Genomic DNA, 14011 nt, shown 5'->3' on the forward strand with positions numbered 1-14011 from the left:
TCATGCAAAATCCAGGTATCCCGGGCCTGATTCATCATAGTGCAGAAATCACTCAAGGCATGCTAAAGTGGCCTCTCAACCAACGTTGTTCTAGGTCACTTTAGCATGCCTTTTAGTGCTGATATGGCAGCTTGATATGTAGAAAAGCACTCTTTACAAGGGGCAGCTTTAGTAAATACCGGCATTCCAGGTGTTCCAGGCCTGATTCATCATAGTGCAAAAATCACTCAAGGCATGCTAAAGTGGCCTACCAACCAATACTGTTTTAAATCATATTAAAATGCCTTCCAGCGCTGATATGGCAGCTTGATGAGTATGAAAGCACTCAGTACAGGCTTTAATAACACCCAAGTTCCAGGTATCCCGGGCCTGATTCATCTTGGTGCAAAAAAATCACTCAAGGCAGGCTAAAGTGGCCTCTCAACCAATGCTGTTCTAGGTAACTTTAGCGTGCCTTTTAGCGTGGATATGGCAGCTTGATGAGTACAAAAGCACTCAGTACAGGCTTTAATAACACCCAAGTTCCAGGTATCCCGGGCCTGATTCGTCCTGGTTTCCAAAATCACTTAAGGCATGCTAAAGTGGCCTCTCAACCAATGCTGTTGTAAGTCACATTTGCATGCCTTTTAGTGCTGATATGGCAGCTTGATATGTAGGAAAGCACTCTTTACAAGGGGCAGCTTTAGTAAATACCGGCATTCCAGGTGTTCTGGGCCTGATTCATCATAGTGCAAAAATCACTCAAGGCATGCTAAAGTGGCCTCTCAACCAATGCTGTTCTAGGTAACTTTAGCATGCCTTTTAGCGTGGATATGGCAGCTTGATGAGTACAAAAGCACTCAGTACAGGCTTTAATAACACCCAAGTTCCAGGTATCCCGGGCCTCATTCATCCTGGTGAAAAAAATCACTCAAGGCATGCTAAAGTGGCCTCCCAACCAATGTTGTTTTAAATCATATTAAAATGCCTTCCAGCGCTGATATGGCAGCTTGATGAGTATGAAAGCACTCAGTACAGGCTTTAATATCACCCAAGTTCCAGGTGTTCTGGGCCTGATTCATCATAGTGCAAAAATCACTCAAGGCATGCTAAAGTGGCCTCCCAACCAATGCTGTGATAAGTCACTTTATGCCTTTTAGCGCTGATATGGCAGCTTGATGAATCGGGGCTCAGAGAATGGACAAGATCCCCCAATCCTTGGATGTGATGAAATCCTGAGACCCCCCCATCTATGGGAGTAACGGTTTGTGTCTCCTCCTGCGTCCCCTTCGGAAATGTGCGCGTGTGTGCGTCCCCCCGGATCTCTGCGTGTGCATGCCGTGTAGACGGCGCTCGGCGTGTCAGCTCTCTAGCAATGTGTGACGGCTCGGAGGGAGTGGACTTTTCCTGCATTACCATCTCCGTCTGCTGAGAAAATGGACGGAGGAATCTGGGTGCTGCAAAATGGAGGCTGGAGGAAAAGGACGGGACCCGGCCATGCCGGCGCCAACATCAACGCCGATTTCTTACCGGACGGGAATATCGCCATAGGAAACGTATTATATAGAGATGTATGGAGGGGGAGGGGACACTGCATGCATCACCTTCTCCATATTACTGAATACAAGGATTGTCTATAAATAATACACAGGCCTCGGCCTTCCTCCTAGAGATAGATAGATAGATAGATAGATAGATAGATAGATAGATAGATAGATAGATAGATAGATAGATAGATAGATAGATAGATAGATAGATAGATAGATAGATAGATAGATAAAGAAGAGAATAGAAATAAAGGAAGAGATACAAATTGATACTCAACTGTCACTATTATACAATTGATGAGTCTTCCTCCAATGCATGTAGGATTATCTATCTATAAATGATCTATCTATCTATTGATCTATGTATGTATCTATATATCTTTCTATTATATCAATCTATCTATCTATTACACCGATCTATCTATCTAACATCTATCTATCGATCTATGTATTGATCTATCTATCTATCTATCTATCTATCTATCTATCTATCTATCTATCTATCTATCTATCTATTTAATATCTATCTATCTGTCAATCTATCTATTTAATATCTATCTATCTATCTATCTATCTATCTATCTATCTATCTATCTATCTATCTATCTATCTATCTATCTATCTATCTATCTATCAATCTATCTATCTATCAATCTATCTATTTAATATCTATCTATCTATCAATCTATCTATTTAATATCTATCTATCTATCTATCTATCTATCTATCTATCTATCTATCTATCTATCTATCAATCTATCTATTTAATATCTATCTATCTATCTATCTATCTATCTATCTATCTATCTATCTATCTATCTATCTATCTATCTATCTATCTATCTATTTAATATCTATCTATCTGTCAATCTATCTATTTAATATCTATCTATCTATCTATCTATCTATCTATCTATCTATCTATCTATCTATCTATCTATCTATCAATCTATCTATTTAATATCTATCTATCTATCTATCTATCTATCTATCTATCTATCTATCTATCTATCTATCTATCTATCTATCTATCTATCTATTTAATATCTATCTATCTATCTATCTATCTATCTATCTATCTATCTATCTATCTATCTATCTATCTATCTATCTATCTATCTATCTATCTATCTATCTATCTATCTATCTATCTATCTATTATATCAATCTATCTATTTAATATCCATCTGTCGATCTATTTACCTATCTATCGACCTATCTATCTATTTATCAATAATTCTATCTATCTATCTATCTATCTATCTATCTATCTATCTATCTATCTATCTATCTATCTATCTATCTATCTATCTATCTATCTATCTATCTATCTATCTATCTATCTATCTATCTATCTATCTATCTATCTATCTATCTATAATGATATGAGGTATATATATATATATATAGGTGCGTGTTCTCTGTATGTTCCATACATGTGCTGGCTGGCAGCTGGTGACTCCCCGGAGGCAGGTCGGTGACAAGGCGAGGGTTAATCATTCCCGGGGAGGGGAGGATGGAGTAGGAATCCAGTTACCATGGTAACCTCCTCCTCCTGCACGGATCGCCATGTACCAGAATCTGCACGCTCCCACCCTCCGCCATTGGTTTTCTCACTCCCTCGCTTCCTATTTCCTTTTAGTTCTCCCTTCCATCATCCCCCTCCCCCCCCCCCCCCACAGCCCCCTTTTTTTTCGGTGTGACGTTGATGTAATCGCTGACCTATGGACGGGAACGCGGCGGCGTAGGTTAGCGTAAAAAAAAAAATAGGTTTTTACGGTAAGAAAGGGATTTACAGCTGGAGACACTGACTCACCTGTTCTGGTAATATGGCTGTCACCCTCTGCTGGGGGAGGGGGAGGAGGGGGTTGGTGGTTATTCGGCGGTTATGTCACTGCTGGTCGGAAGGCCTGCGCTATTGATTTGTATCGGGAATGTACGGCACAGCCACCATTTTATTGGTATTAAACCAGTCTTAGAAATAAGAAGAGAAATCTGGACAATATTATATTATAGGGGGGGCGCTGGGGCTCCGCCCCCATACACCCACATAGGCGCACAATACTTTGGGAATTACCATTCATTCTGAAAGTAGATGGAAATTCGATCAGGAAAATCTCATTTCATCTTCAACAAAGTCATTTTCAATCTTCTTATATCTGCATCTTTCATGAAATAATCCCCCGGTGATCCTGCCATGAAAGTCACTTCCTGTTATAGGGTGACAACGCTCTGTCCCTGTTTCCCAACTGCACTCCTGTGTGGTCACCCTGTCACATGGGCTTCTGATGGAGGCTACTAGACATAGTCCATAGTTGTCACCATCTGGAAACCCACCCTGAGAAATGCCATGCAGCCATCACTGGAGAACATGTGGACAGGAAGTGGCTGCAGGAGATCCAAAGCATTGAGATGTAACAAAGGATGAAAAATATTAAAAACAAGGATTTTATTTAAAAAAAAAAACAAAACACCAAAGTGGATTTCATGATGGTGACAACACTGGACTATGCCTATGTATTGGTTGTTGAAACTGTATGCAGTCTCCATTGGAGATGTTGGTGCACACATCCCATAGAAATGAGCACGTAGTCATCATCAGGAACACATGGCCATCATCACGGGCACATAGTCATCATCAGGAGCACATAGTCATCATCAGGAGCACATAGTCATCATCAGGAACACATAGTCATCATCATCAGGAGCACATGGTCATCATCAGGGGTACATAGTCATCATCAGGAGCACATGGTCATCATCAGGGGTACATAGTCATCATCAGGAGCACATGGTCATCATTAGGAGCACATAGTCATCTTTAGGAGCACATGGTCATCATCATGGGCACATAGTCATCATCATGAGCACATGGTCATCATCATGGGCACATGGTCATCATCATGGGCACATAGTCATCATCATGAGCACATGGTAATCATCATGGGCACATAGTCATCATCATGAGCACATGGTCATCATCATGGGCACATAGTCATCATCATGAGCACATGGTAATCATCATGGGCACATAGTCATCATCATGGGCAAATAGTCATCATCATGGGTACATAGTCATCATCATGAGCACATAGTCATCATCCTGAGCAAATAGTCATTATCATGGGCACATAGTCCTTATCATGGGCAAATAGTCATCATCATGGGCACATAGTCATCATCATGGGCACATAGTCATCATCATGGGCACATAGTCACCATCATGGGTACATAGTCATAATCATGGGTACATAGTCATCATCATGAGCTTATAGTCATTTCACGAGGATATGTTTTATTTGTTCACTCAGGATCCACGCATGATTGAACGTGCACATCCTTTAGAACCCCCAGCCCAGTTGTCTGAGTGGTTGGTAGTTTGCTTTCAAAAGTATCCATAATGCTGGTTTATGACTTCAGGATATTTGCTGGTCTGGAGTGATTTGGCAGGAGGTGGTGGGAGGTGTATCTAGCCGGATATTTCACATAATGAGCTTCTTAGTCTGATCCCTCACCTCCATTATTACACAGACAGCCATTGAATACACTAGGCCTGTGATTGGACATGTCTACCTATTGATATGGGAGCACTTCTGTTCAATCTGAGATCTGTCAATGAGAATGGCTTCCAGATCATATTGGAGGACATCAGTCAGAGTGGTTAGAGCCGGGTGTCAGTCATTGTTATTCTCCCTTGGCATGGGCAGTGGACCAACCACGGCATACAGGTTTCTAGAGTGCCCTAAACCTGGACTTGGATCTTTACTTTTAGGAGGTCTGATATGTCCCCTCTCCATTGCTGATCAGTGTAGTCCCCCAGGTATCTATGTATCAGGATGAGTAATTGTACCAAATGATCAGAGTGACTGTAACTTGCAGTTTAGTGCAATTTTGGAATCAATAATGCAAACAGAATCCGGATGGCAAGGAGCATGCAGATGCTACAACAGTGGTCTCCAAACTGCAGCCCTTTACTTTCTTTTATCTGGCCCTTGGGACACTGTTACATCCACTGATACCAACAATGGGGCATAATTCCCCCCCACTGACACCAATGATGGGGCACTATTCCTCCCACTGACACCAATGATGGGGCACTATTCCTGCCACTGACACCAATGATGGGGCACTATTCCTCCCACTGACACCAATGATGGGACACTATTCCTCCCACTGACACCAATGATGGGACACTATTCCTCCCACTGACACCAATGATGGGGCACTATTCCTCCCACTGATACCAATGATGGGACACTATTCCTGCCACTGACACCAATGATGGGGCACTATTCCTCCCACTGACACCAATGATGGGACACTATTCCTCCCACTGACACCAATGATGGGGCACTATTCCTTCCACTGATACCAATGATGGGACACTATTCCTCCCGCTGACACCAATGATGGGACACTATTCCTCCCACTGACACCAATGATGGGGCACTATTCCTTCCACTGATACCAATGATGGGACACTATTCCTCCCACTGACACCAATGATGGGACACTATTCCTTCCACTGATACCAATGATGGGGCACTATTCCTCCCACTGACACCAATGATGGGACACTATTCCTCCCACTGACACCAATGATGGGACACTATTCCTCCCACTGACACCAATGATGGGGCACTATTCCTTCCACTGATACCAATGATGGGACACTATTCCTCCCGCTGACACCAATGATGGGACACTATTCCTCCCACTGACACCAATGATGGGGCACTATTCCTTCCACTGATACCAATGATGGGACACTATTCCTCCCACTGACACCAATGATGGGACACTATTCCTTCCACTGATACCAATGATGGGGCACTATTCCTCCCACTGACACCAATGATGGGACACTATTCCTCCCACTGATACCAATGATGGGGCACTATTCCTCCCACTGACACCAATGATGGGGCACTATTCCTCCCACTGACACCAATGATGGGGCACTATTCCTCCCACTGACACCAATGATGGGACACTATTTGTCCCACTGATACCAATGATGGGGCACTATTCCTCCCACTGACACCAATGATGGAGCACTATTCCTCCCACTGACACCAATGATGTTGCACTATTCCTCCCACTGACACCAATGATGGGACACTATTCCTCCCACTGACACCAATGATGGGACACTATTCCTCCCACTGATACCAATGATGGGGCACTATTCCTCCCACTGACACCAATGATGGAGCACTATTCCTCCCACTGACACCAATGATGGGGCACTATTCCTCCCACTGACACCAATGATGGGACACTATTCCTCCCACTGACACCAATGATGGGACACTATTTCTCCCACTGACACCAATGATGGGACACTATTCCTCCCACTGATACCAATGATGGGACACTATTCCTCCCACTGACACCAATGATGGGGCACTATTCCTCCCACTGATAACAATGATGCGACACTATTCCTCCCACTGACACCAATGATGGGACACTATTCCTCTCACTGACACCAATGATGGGGCACTATTCCTCCCACTGACACCAATGATGGGACACTATTCCTCCCACTGATACCAATGATGGGGCACTATTCCTCCCACTGACACCAATGATGGGACACTATTCCTCCCACTGATACCAATGATGGGGCACTATTCCTCCCACTGACACCAATGATGGAGCACTATTCCTCCCACTGACACCAATGATGGGGCACTATTGATCTTTTATTGAAAAGAATCAAGCAACATATTTTATACAAAAGTAAAAAACAGAACTATAGTACAATATTCCAACAAAAAAAACAAAGGAATTCACATCCATGTGCAGAATATATACAATATATACATAATCCACTTCCAACATTCTTAGAAAACTATTTACATAAAGCAGCAGAGAGGGCCTAAGAGGCACAACCCATCACCTATGTATGCAGCCATTTATCAAAAACTGAGCATTAAGAAAAAATCTAGGGTGATAAGAGACAGAAAGCCACACCCGGGAAAGAGACTCCTGGCAGTCAGGGAGGCTTGAAACCCCTCCACGCCTTCAGCCAAGCCCTCTGACCCCACTTGTCTCTCTCAAGCGCCCGAATCTTCCCCACCTCATGCAGAATGTCACACACCACCACCTGAACAGGAAGGATTTTACGCCGAAGGGTGACCTGACACCGTGCGTTCCATGTGTAATAACGGACTACTAAACTAACTAAAAAAAGTGTATCCAAACAAAAGCCCCCACCAGTATTGAATGCTCCGTACACCCACTCAGCATAACCCAGCCTGGAGAGGAAAGGAACACCGAGGGCCCGCCCAACCTGTTTGTATACCTCTATGTTAAAAGGGCAATGAAGCAGAAAATGGTCCATAGTCTCCTCCTCACCTGCACATTCCTCCCGAGGACAACCACGATCCATCCCACTGCGGAATTTCAAATTGCCCCGAACATAGAGCCTCCCGTGGAAGCACAACCAGGCCAGATCCCTGAATTTAAGGGGGACTCTAGCCAAATTAATCAATCTTAACCCTTCCCTCAAAATTGGGCCTGGGCAATCCCTTAAGGCCAGTGGGTCATGAAAGACTTCACTCAAGACTCGGCTCATAAGGACTTTCCTCGGAGCGGATCTGAGATCTTCAGCCGACAGTCGCCACTGCCGCAGCAACTTCAGACACGGAGCGACATAGGCTGGGAGCTGACCACGATGACCCCTGAGATTCTTCACTTGGCCACCTTCTTCCCAAAGTCGCAGAAAAGGCCTAAACCAAGATCTAAACATGCCTGCCCATCCAGGAGGTTCCACTGCAAGCATACTACCAATGTTAAACTTGAGAAATAGCAGTGAAAAGAAAAGAACGGGGTTGACCATACCTAAGCCACCCTCCCTCCTGGATAGATAGGTGACATTCCTCTTGATGGGGTTCAGTCTGTTCCCCCACAGCATCTGGAAGAACACACTATAGATCCTAGCATAGAGAGACACTGGCAAGATGCAGACAGGGCTGACATACAAGAAGATCGGTATCAGGTAAGTCTTAATCAGATCAACCCTTTCCCTCAGAGATAACTTCCATCTCTTCCAGCTGACCACCTTAGTATTGGCAACTTCCAGCCTGCCCTCCCAGTTTTTGAGGCCATAATCGCCAGGTCCAAATTCAATGCCTAATATCTTAATTTTTTCCTGGGGCACTGGAAAAGTGTCCGGGAGATCAAACCCCTCACCTTCCTTTCCCATCCAAAAAACTTCACTCTTTTCCTGATTGATCTTGGAGCCTGATGCTTCAGAGTACCGTGATGTCAGAGAGACCACCTCCTCCGCTTCATCTGTCCCAGTGACAATCACTGACACATCATCCGCATAGGCAACAACCCTCAAAGGCGGCTCACCCGGGATTCCCACTGGTACCCCACACAACATGCTGCTCTCTAGCCTCCTGATGAAGGGGTCGATTGCAAACACATAGAGCAGGGGACTCAGCGGACAACCCTGGCGCACCCCAGAACCAACCTCAAAGGACTGTCCAACCCAACCATTAACAAGAGGGAAGCTTTCTGCCCCCTTATACAAAACTTTTAACCAATCGACAAAACCACCCGGCAGACCGTACTTACTAAAGAGCAACCACAGGTACTCATGGTTGACACGATCGAAAGCCTTTGCCTGATCCAATGCCAGTAGATACTTTCCCCAGCCTGCAGCCCTGCACTGCTCCAAGGCCTCCCGGACAGCTAAAACCGCTGTGAAGGTGCTCCTACCCTGGATCGAACAGTGCTGATGGCGAGAAAGCAAAGACTCTGCTACTGCCGATAGGCGCCAGAAAAGTATCTTCGCCAGCACCTTTCTATCGACATTGAGAAGGCTGATGGGGCGCCAATTCTCAATCATCGAAGGATCTTTACCTTTTGAAAGAAGAATCACAGCTGAGTGTCTCATGGAAGGGGGAAGCACCCCCTCAGCAAGACAACTGTTAAAAATCTCTACCAAATGTGGGGCCAGAATAGACTTAAAGGCTTTGTAAAACTCAGCCGTCAGACCATCCGGTCCAGGTGACTTCTTGATGGCAAGCTGTTCAATTGCCCTCGTCACCTCTTCAACTGTGATCTCTTCTGTCAAATTCATCAAAGGGACATCTCCACCATTTAGACCTGGAATAGAGTCCAAAAAGCTTTCCATCTTGTCTCGGTCAAGCTCCTTCCTCCCAAGAAGTTCAGCATAAAAAGACCTCACGACCTCCAGGATCCCTGACCTGGACTTTGTCAAGGAACCTGTACTATCCTTAAGGCCAACGACCATCTTAACAGCTACACCCTGTTTGCAGTTCTGGTAAGGGTCAGGCGAGTGGTATTTCCCATAGTCCCGCTCCAGAACCAAAGAGGTATGCCGGTCATATTGACACTTCCTGAGGAGGATTTTCACTTCAGAGATTGCCCCAGGATCTCCTCCTCTCGAGACAAGAATATCCAGCTTCCTCCGCAAACGTTGGTAGGTCATGTATCTATTAAACTGTTTTTTATTGGCTAGGCCCCTGAAGAATCCAGCAATCCTCTTTTTGGTCAGCTCCCACCACTCAGCCTTGCTGCTACAAAAGTCCAGGATGGTCACCTGTGCCTGAAAGAATTCCTCAAAGGATTGTCTAACATGTTCTTCCTCAAGGAGAGTCGAATTTAATCTCCAGATGCCTTTGCCCCTCTGAGGGAAATCTGAAGCATTCAAGACCACAGATAGCATACAGTGATCAGAGAACTCCACCGCCTGCACCACTGGGGGTGAGAAAGCAGAGGCCTCCTTCAAAAAAAACCTATCTATCCTACTCTGACTATTACCTCGATGAAAGGTGAACCCTGTGTCATCCGGGAGGTGCTTAATGTGCACATCCACAAGACCAGCATCCCTAACCATACTATTTAAAAAAACGCTATCATATCCCAGCCGGTCATTGAAGTCCTTCCTGTCCTTGGGCCTAGTCACAGTATTAAAGTCACCTCCAAAAACCACTTGCCGGGATGTAAAAAGAAATGGCTTGATCCTTGTAAAAAGGCATTTCCTGTCCCACTTTGTGTGCGGCCCATAGATATTAATTAGGCGCAGGTCCTGCCCTCCCACAAGAACGTCTAAGACCATACATCTCCCAATCTCCACCTCAATAACCCGCCGGACAGTTACCATGCCGGTTTTAAACAACACCGCCACCCCGCCGTAAGGCTCGGCCGCAAGAGACCAGTAAGATGGACCATACCTCCACTCTCTCTTGGCCATATGAATATCTGCCAAGGAGGTGAGCCTAGTCTCCTGCAAAAATAAAATTTCAGCATCTAATTGGCTGAACAAAAATAAGGCCATAGAACGAGCTCTTACCGACTTAATGCTGGCGACATTTATTGTCACCACTTTTAACGGAGGGGGAACCGCCATTTGGGTTATTGGGTGGATTGCTTCTTAGCTCCCCTCTGCTGCTCATCACCAGAAGCCTCTCTCTTTCTTGAAGCCTCCTCCAACTCCATTTCAATTTCTGAATTCTGCTCAGAAGAATCCCCAGATGAGGAGATATCCCAAGCAGAAGCCCTAGAACGGTTGGAGACAGTCACTGAGGCATCCTGTCCCTGTTCCGTCCTCACCGTCTGTCTCTTCCGCCTCACAACCTTCCTTCTCTCCTCCAGGTACTGAAGGTCAGATTCAGAGATGCTTTCATCTCTTGTTTTCTTCTTCTTCTTTGAAGTCTTCACAGAAGACTTCTTTACAGAGGAAGCCGCAGCAGCACCCTTTTTGGTACCCTCTACCACTCCTGGTGGGTGGGGGGCTTCTTTAAGGTCACACTTAGGAAGGGAAGACTGATCGGGAATAACTGACTCAGGGGGCACAGACTTGGCAGATTCTGACACAAGAGGAGCCGGTACAGTAGGCTGGGGGGACACAGGGACAGACACAGAAGGAAAACTTACAGATACAGGAGGGGTGGGCACAGGGACTAGGGAGGGATCCTGCACAAGACCAGGGGGGTCAGTCACCGCAGAGGAGGGTGGTACAACAGGGGCCTCATCCTCCATCCTGTCCAGCCTTAACAGATCATCTATCACCTCTCTATCCATATTATGCCAGGCTTCAGGACATCGGCTGTAGGGGTGGCCAAGGCGCAGGCACAGGTTGCACCTTATCGCCTGGGTGCAGTCCCTGGCCACATGACCCTGCCCCCGACACACCGAACAGATCAGAGCTGAACAAGAGGAGCTAAAATGCCCCTTTTCTCCACAGCGGTGACACAGTTTTGGCTGACCGGGATAAAAAATGGTCATCCTATCCCTCCCTATAAAGGCAGAGGAGGGCAGGTGACGGACAACATTCCCATCCCTAGCCAACCTGACCGTTACCGACCAACCCCCGGTCCAGATGCCACGCTCATCATGAATTTTATCCGGCCTGGTCAAAACATCCCCATAATTTCTCAACCAGACCTCTAAGTCCCGAGCAGGAACACTCTCATTTGTAAGGACAATAGTAATTTTCTTCACTGTTGACCTTTGGGAAACTGCCACTGGCACCAGACCTTCCCATTCGGGTCTTGACCTGCACCGAGCCATATATCGTTCCCAGAACAAGTCAAGACCCTCTGGTCTGGTGAAACTAACTGTGTATTCCCGGCTTCCAGCCACATGTATAAGGGCATATAGGTCGTTAGCCCCAAAACCCATATCTAAGATCAGGTCCACCACCATACGCCTTGCTAGAGGGACTGCACCACCTTCCCATTTAAGGAGGACTACGTTCCGCCTTGGACCCCCAGCAGAAGCCATAGATCCAATACCAGATCCAATGGTGCTCATAGTGGCAGCCCGCGAGGGAAAACCCTGATTAGAAGCAGAGCTCCTCCTTGATTGTAACCCTGGCTTGGTGATATTGCCAGGAGCACAGCTTACCACCTGTGCAAATGTAGGCTTATTAGGGCCAAGACCCCACACTGATGTCACATTATCAGGTACACTACTATTATTATTTTTACCAGCTTGGCCTAAACAAGCAGCATTATCAGTTCCACATATAATGGTGGGATCCACCATGCCTGCAATGTTATTAGGGATAACTGTTTCTGATGCAGTACCAGATGTTTCCTGCTGCTGCGCTGTAGAGTCCTGTTCAACAGTGACTGAAATAGTTTTAAGCTCAGCAGAAGGGGGGTTAATCGGCTCTTCTGGGTTTTGTGGTTCTTCAGCAGAAATGTCATTTTTTAAACACAACTTTTCCTGTTTAGAGACATCAGCAGCAGGCACAACATTGCTGAGCATAGGGGAATCACCCGGAGTGTCATTAGGAAACCCATCACTAGGCAAGGTGCTAAAAGGCACAAAAACTGTTTTATCTGTAAGCTGGGGCTTTATATACTTTACTTTATCAGGCACACTCTCAGGTAAGTCCTCCACATCACCAAACACCAGCTGATCTTCCTGCATTGGAGACTCCATTACCTGTATAACTTTCAACATGCCTCCTGAGCCCTGAGATGGCAATGGGCTGCTTACCTCACCTTGAGGGGGAAGGGGGTCAGAACCGGGGGTCTCCTCCTCCACCTCCATCTTTGCAAACCTCCGTTCATTGCAAAACTTCTCCCTGAAGGGACCATCCCTGCCTTCCATCATGGCCACGATAGTTTCTTGATGATCCACACGGACTTTCGCTAATTGGACCTCTGAATCCATTGATCCACGGTTCTTGCTGAACAAGCCTTCACGCTGCTTTCTCAGGCGCTTTAAATCCGCTCTAAGCTTGTAGAGCTTGTCTCTTTCCTTATTGAGGACTTTGATCCCGGCCACCACTCGCTCCCGAATGGATCCAGCATCTTCATCCTCACCAGGTGCAGAGAGATCACCAACCACGGGCTGCACAGGAGCAGGGGTGCCATCCATCCGCCCAGGGGATGTCTGAGAGCCTCCAGCAGGAGAGGCCCTGCTGGCCTCCATGGCTTCCCCAGAAGGGGGCCAGGAGAGCTGGGAGGGATTTCACCTCACACCCTCTTACACAGATCACCTGCAGCAGCAACAGACACAAAGCCAGAGAACCTTCCAGCAGCCACACCCGAAGCTGAATGATGGGAAACTACTCCTCCCACTGACACCAATGATGGGACACTATTCCTCCCACTGACACCAATGATGGGACACTATTTCTCCCACTGACACCAATGATGGGACACTATTCCTCCCACTGATACCAATGATGGGGCACTATTCCTCCCACTGACACCAATGATGGAGCACTATTCCTCCCACTGACACCAATGATGGGGCACTATTCCTCCCACTGATAACAATGATGCGACACTATTCCTCCCACTGACACAAATGATAGCACACTATTCCTCTCATTAACACCAATGACAGGGCACAATTGCTCCAAATTACTCCTACTGAAACAAACTATGGAGGTCCCCCCCCCCCCCCGCCTCTTCCTGGTCATTTTCCCTGCTTACCGGAGCCGTCGGTAGCATGGCTAACAATCTGGTCCTTTCCCCTCCTAG

At 46.2% G+C, this 14011-nt stretch overlaps 1 protein-coding gene across 2 annotated transcripts in view; it reads left to right on the plus strand.

The window, feature by feature from the left end:
- DLG3 (discs large MAGUK scaffold protein 3) overlaps nt 1-14011 on the plus strand; it is a 235071-nt gene that overhangs the window by 54491 nt on the left and 166569 nt on the right. The gene's annotated exons all lie outside the window — the stretch shown is intronic.

Source organism: Pelophylax lessonae (genome assembly GCF_965119305.1).
Source record: "Pelophylax lessonae genome assembly, chromosome: 7".
NCBI classification, from domain to species: Eukaryota; Metazoa; Chordata; class Amphibia; order Anura; family Ranidae; genus Pelophylax; species Pelophylax lessonae.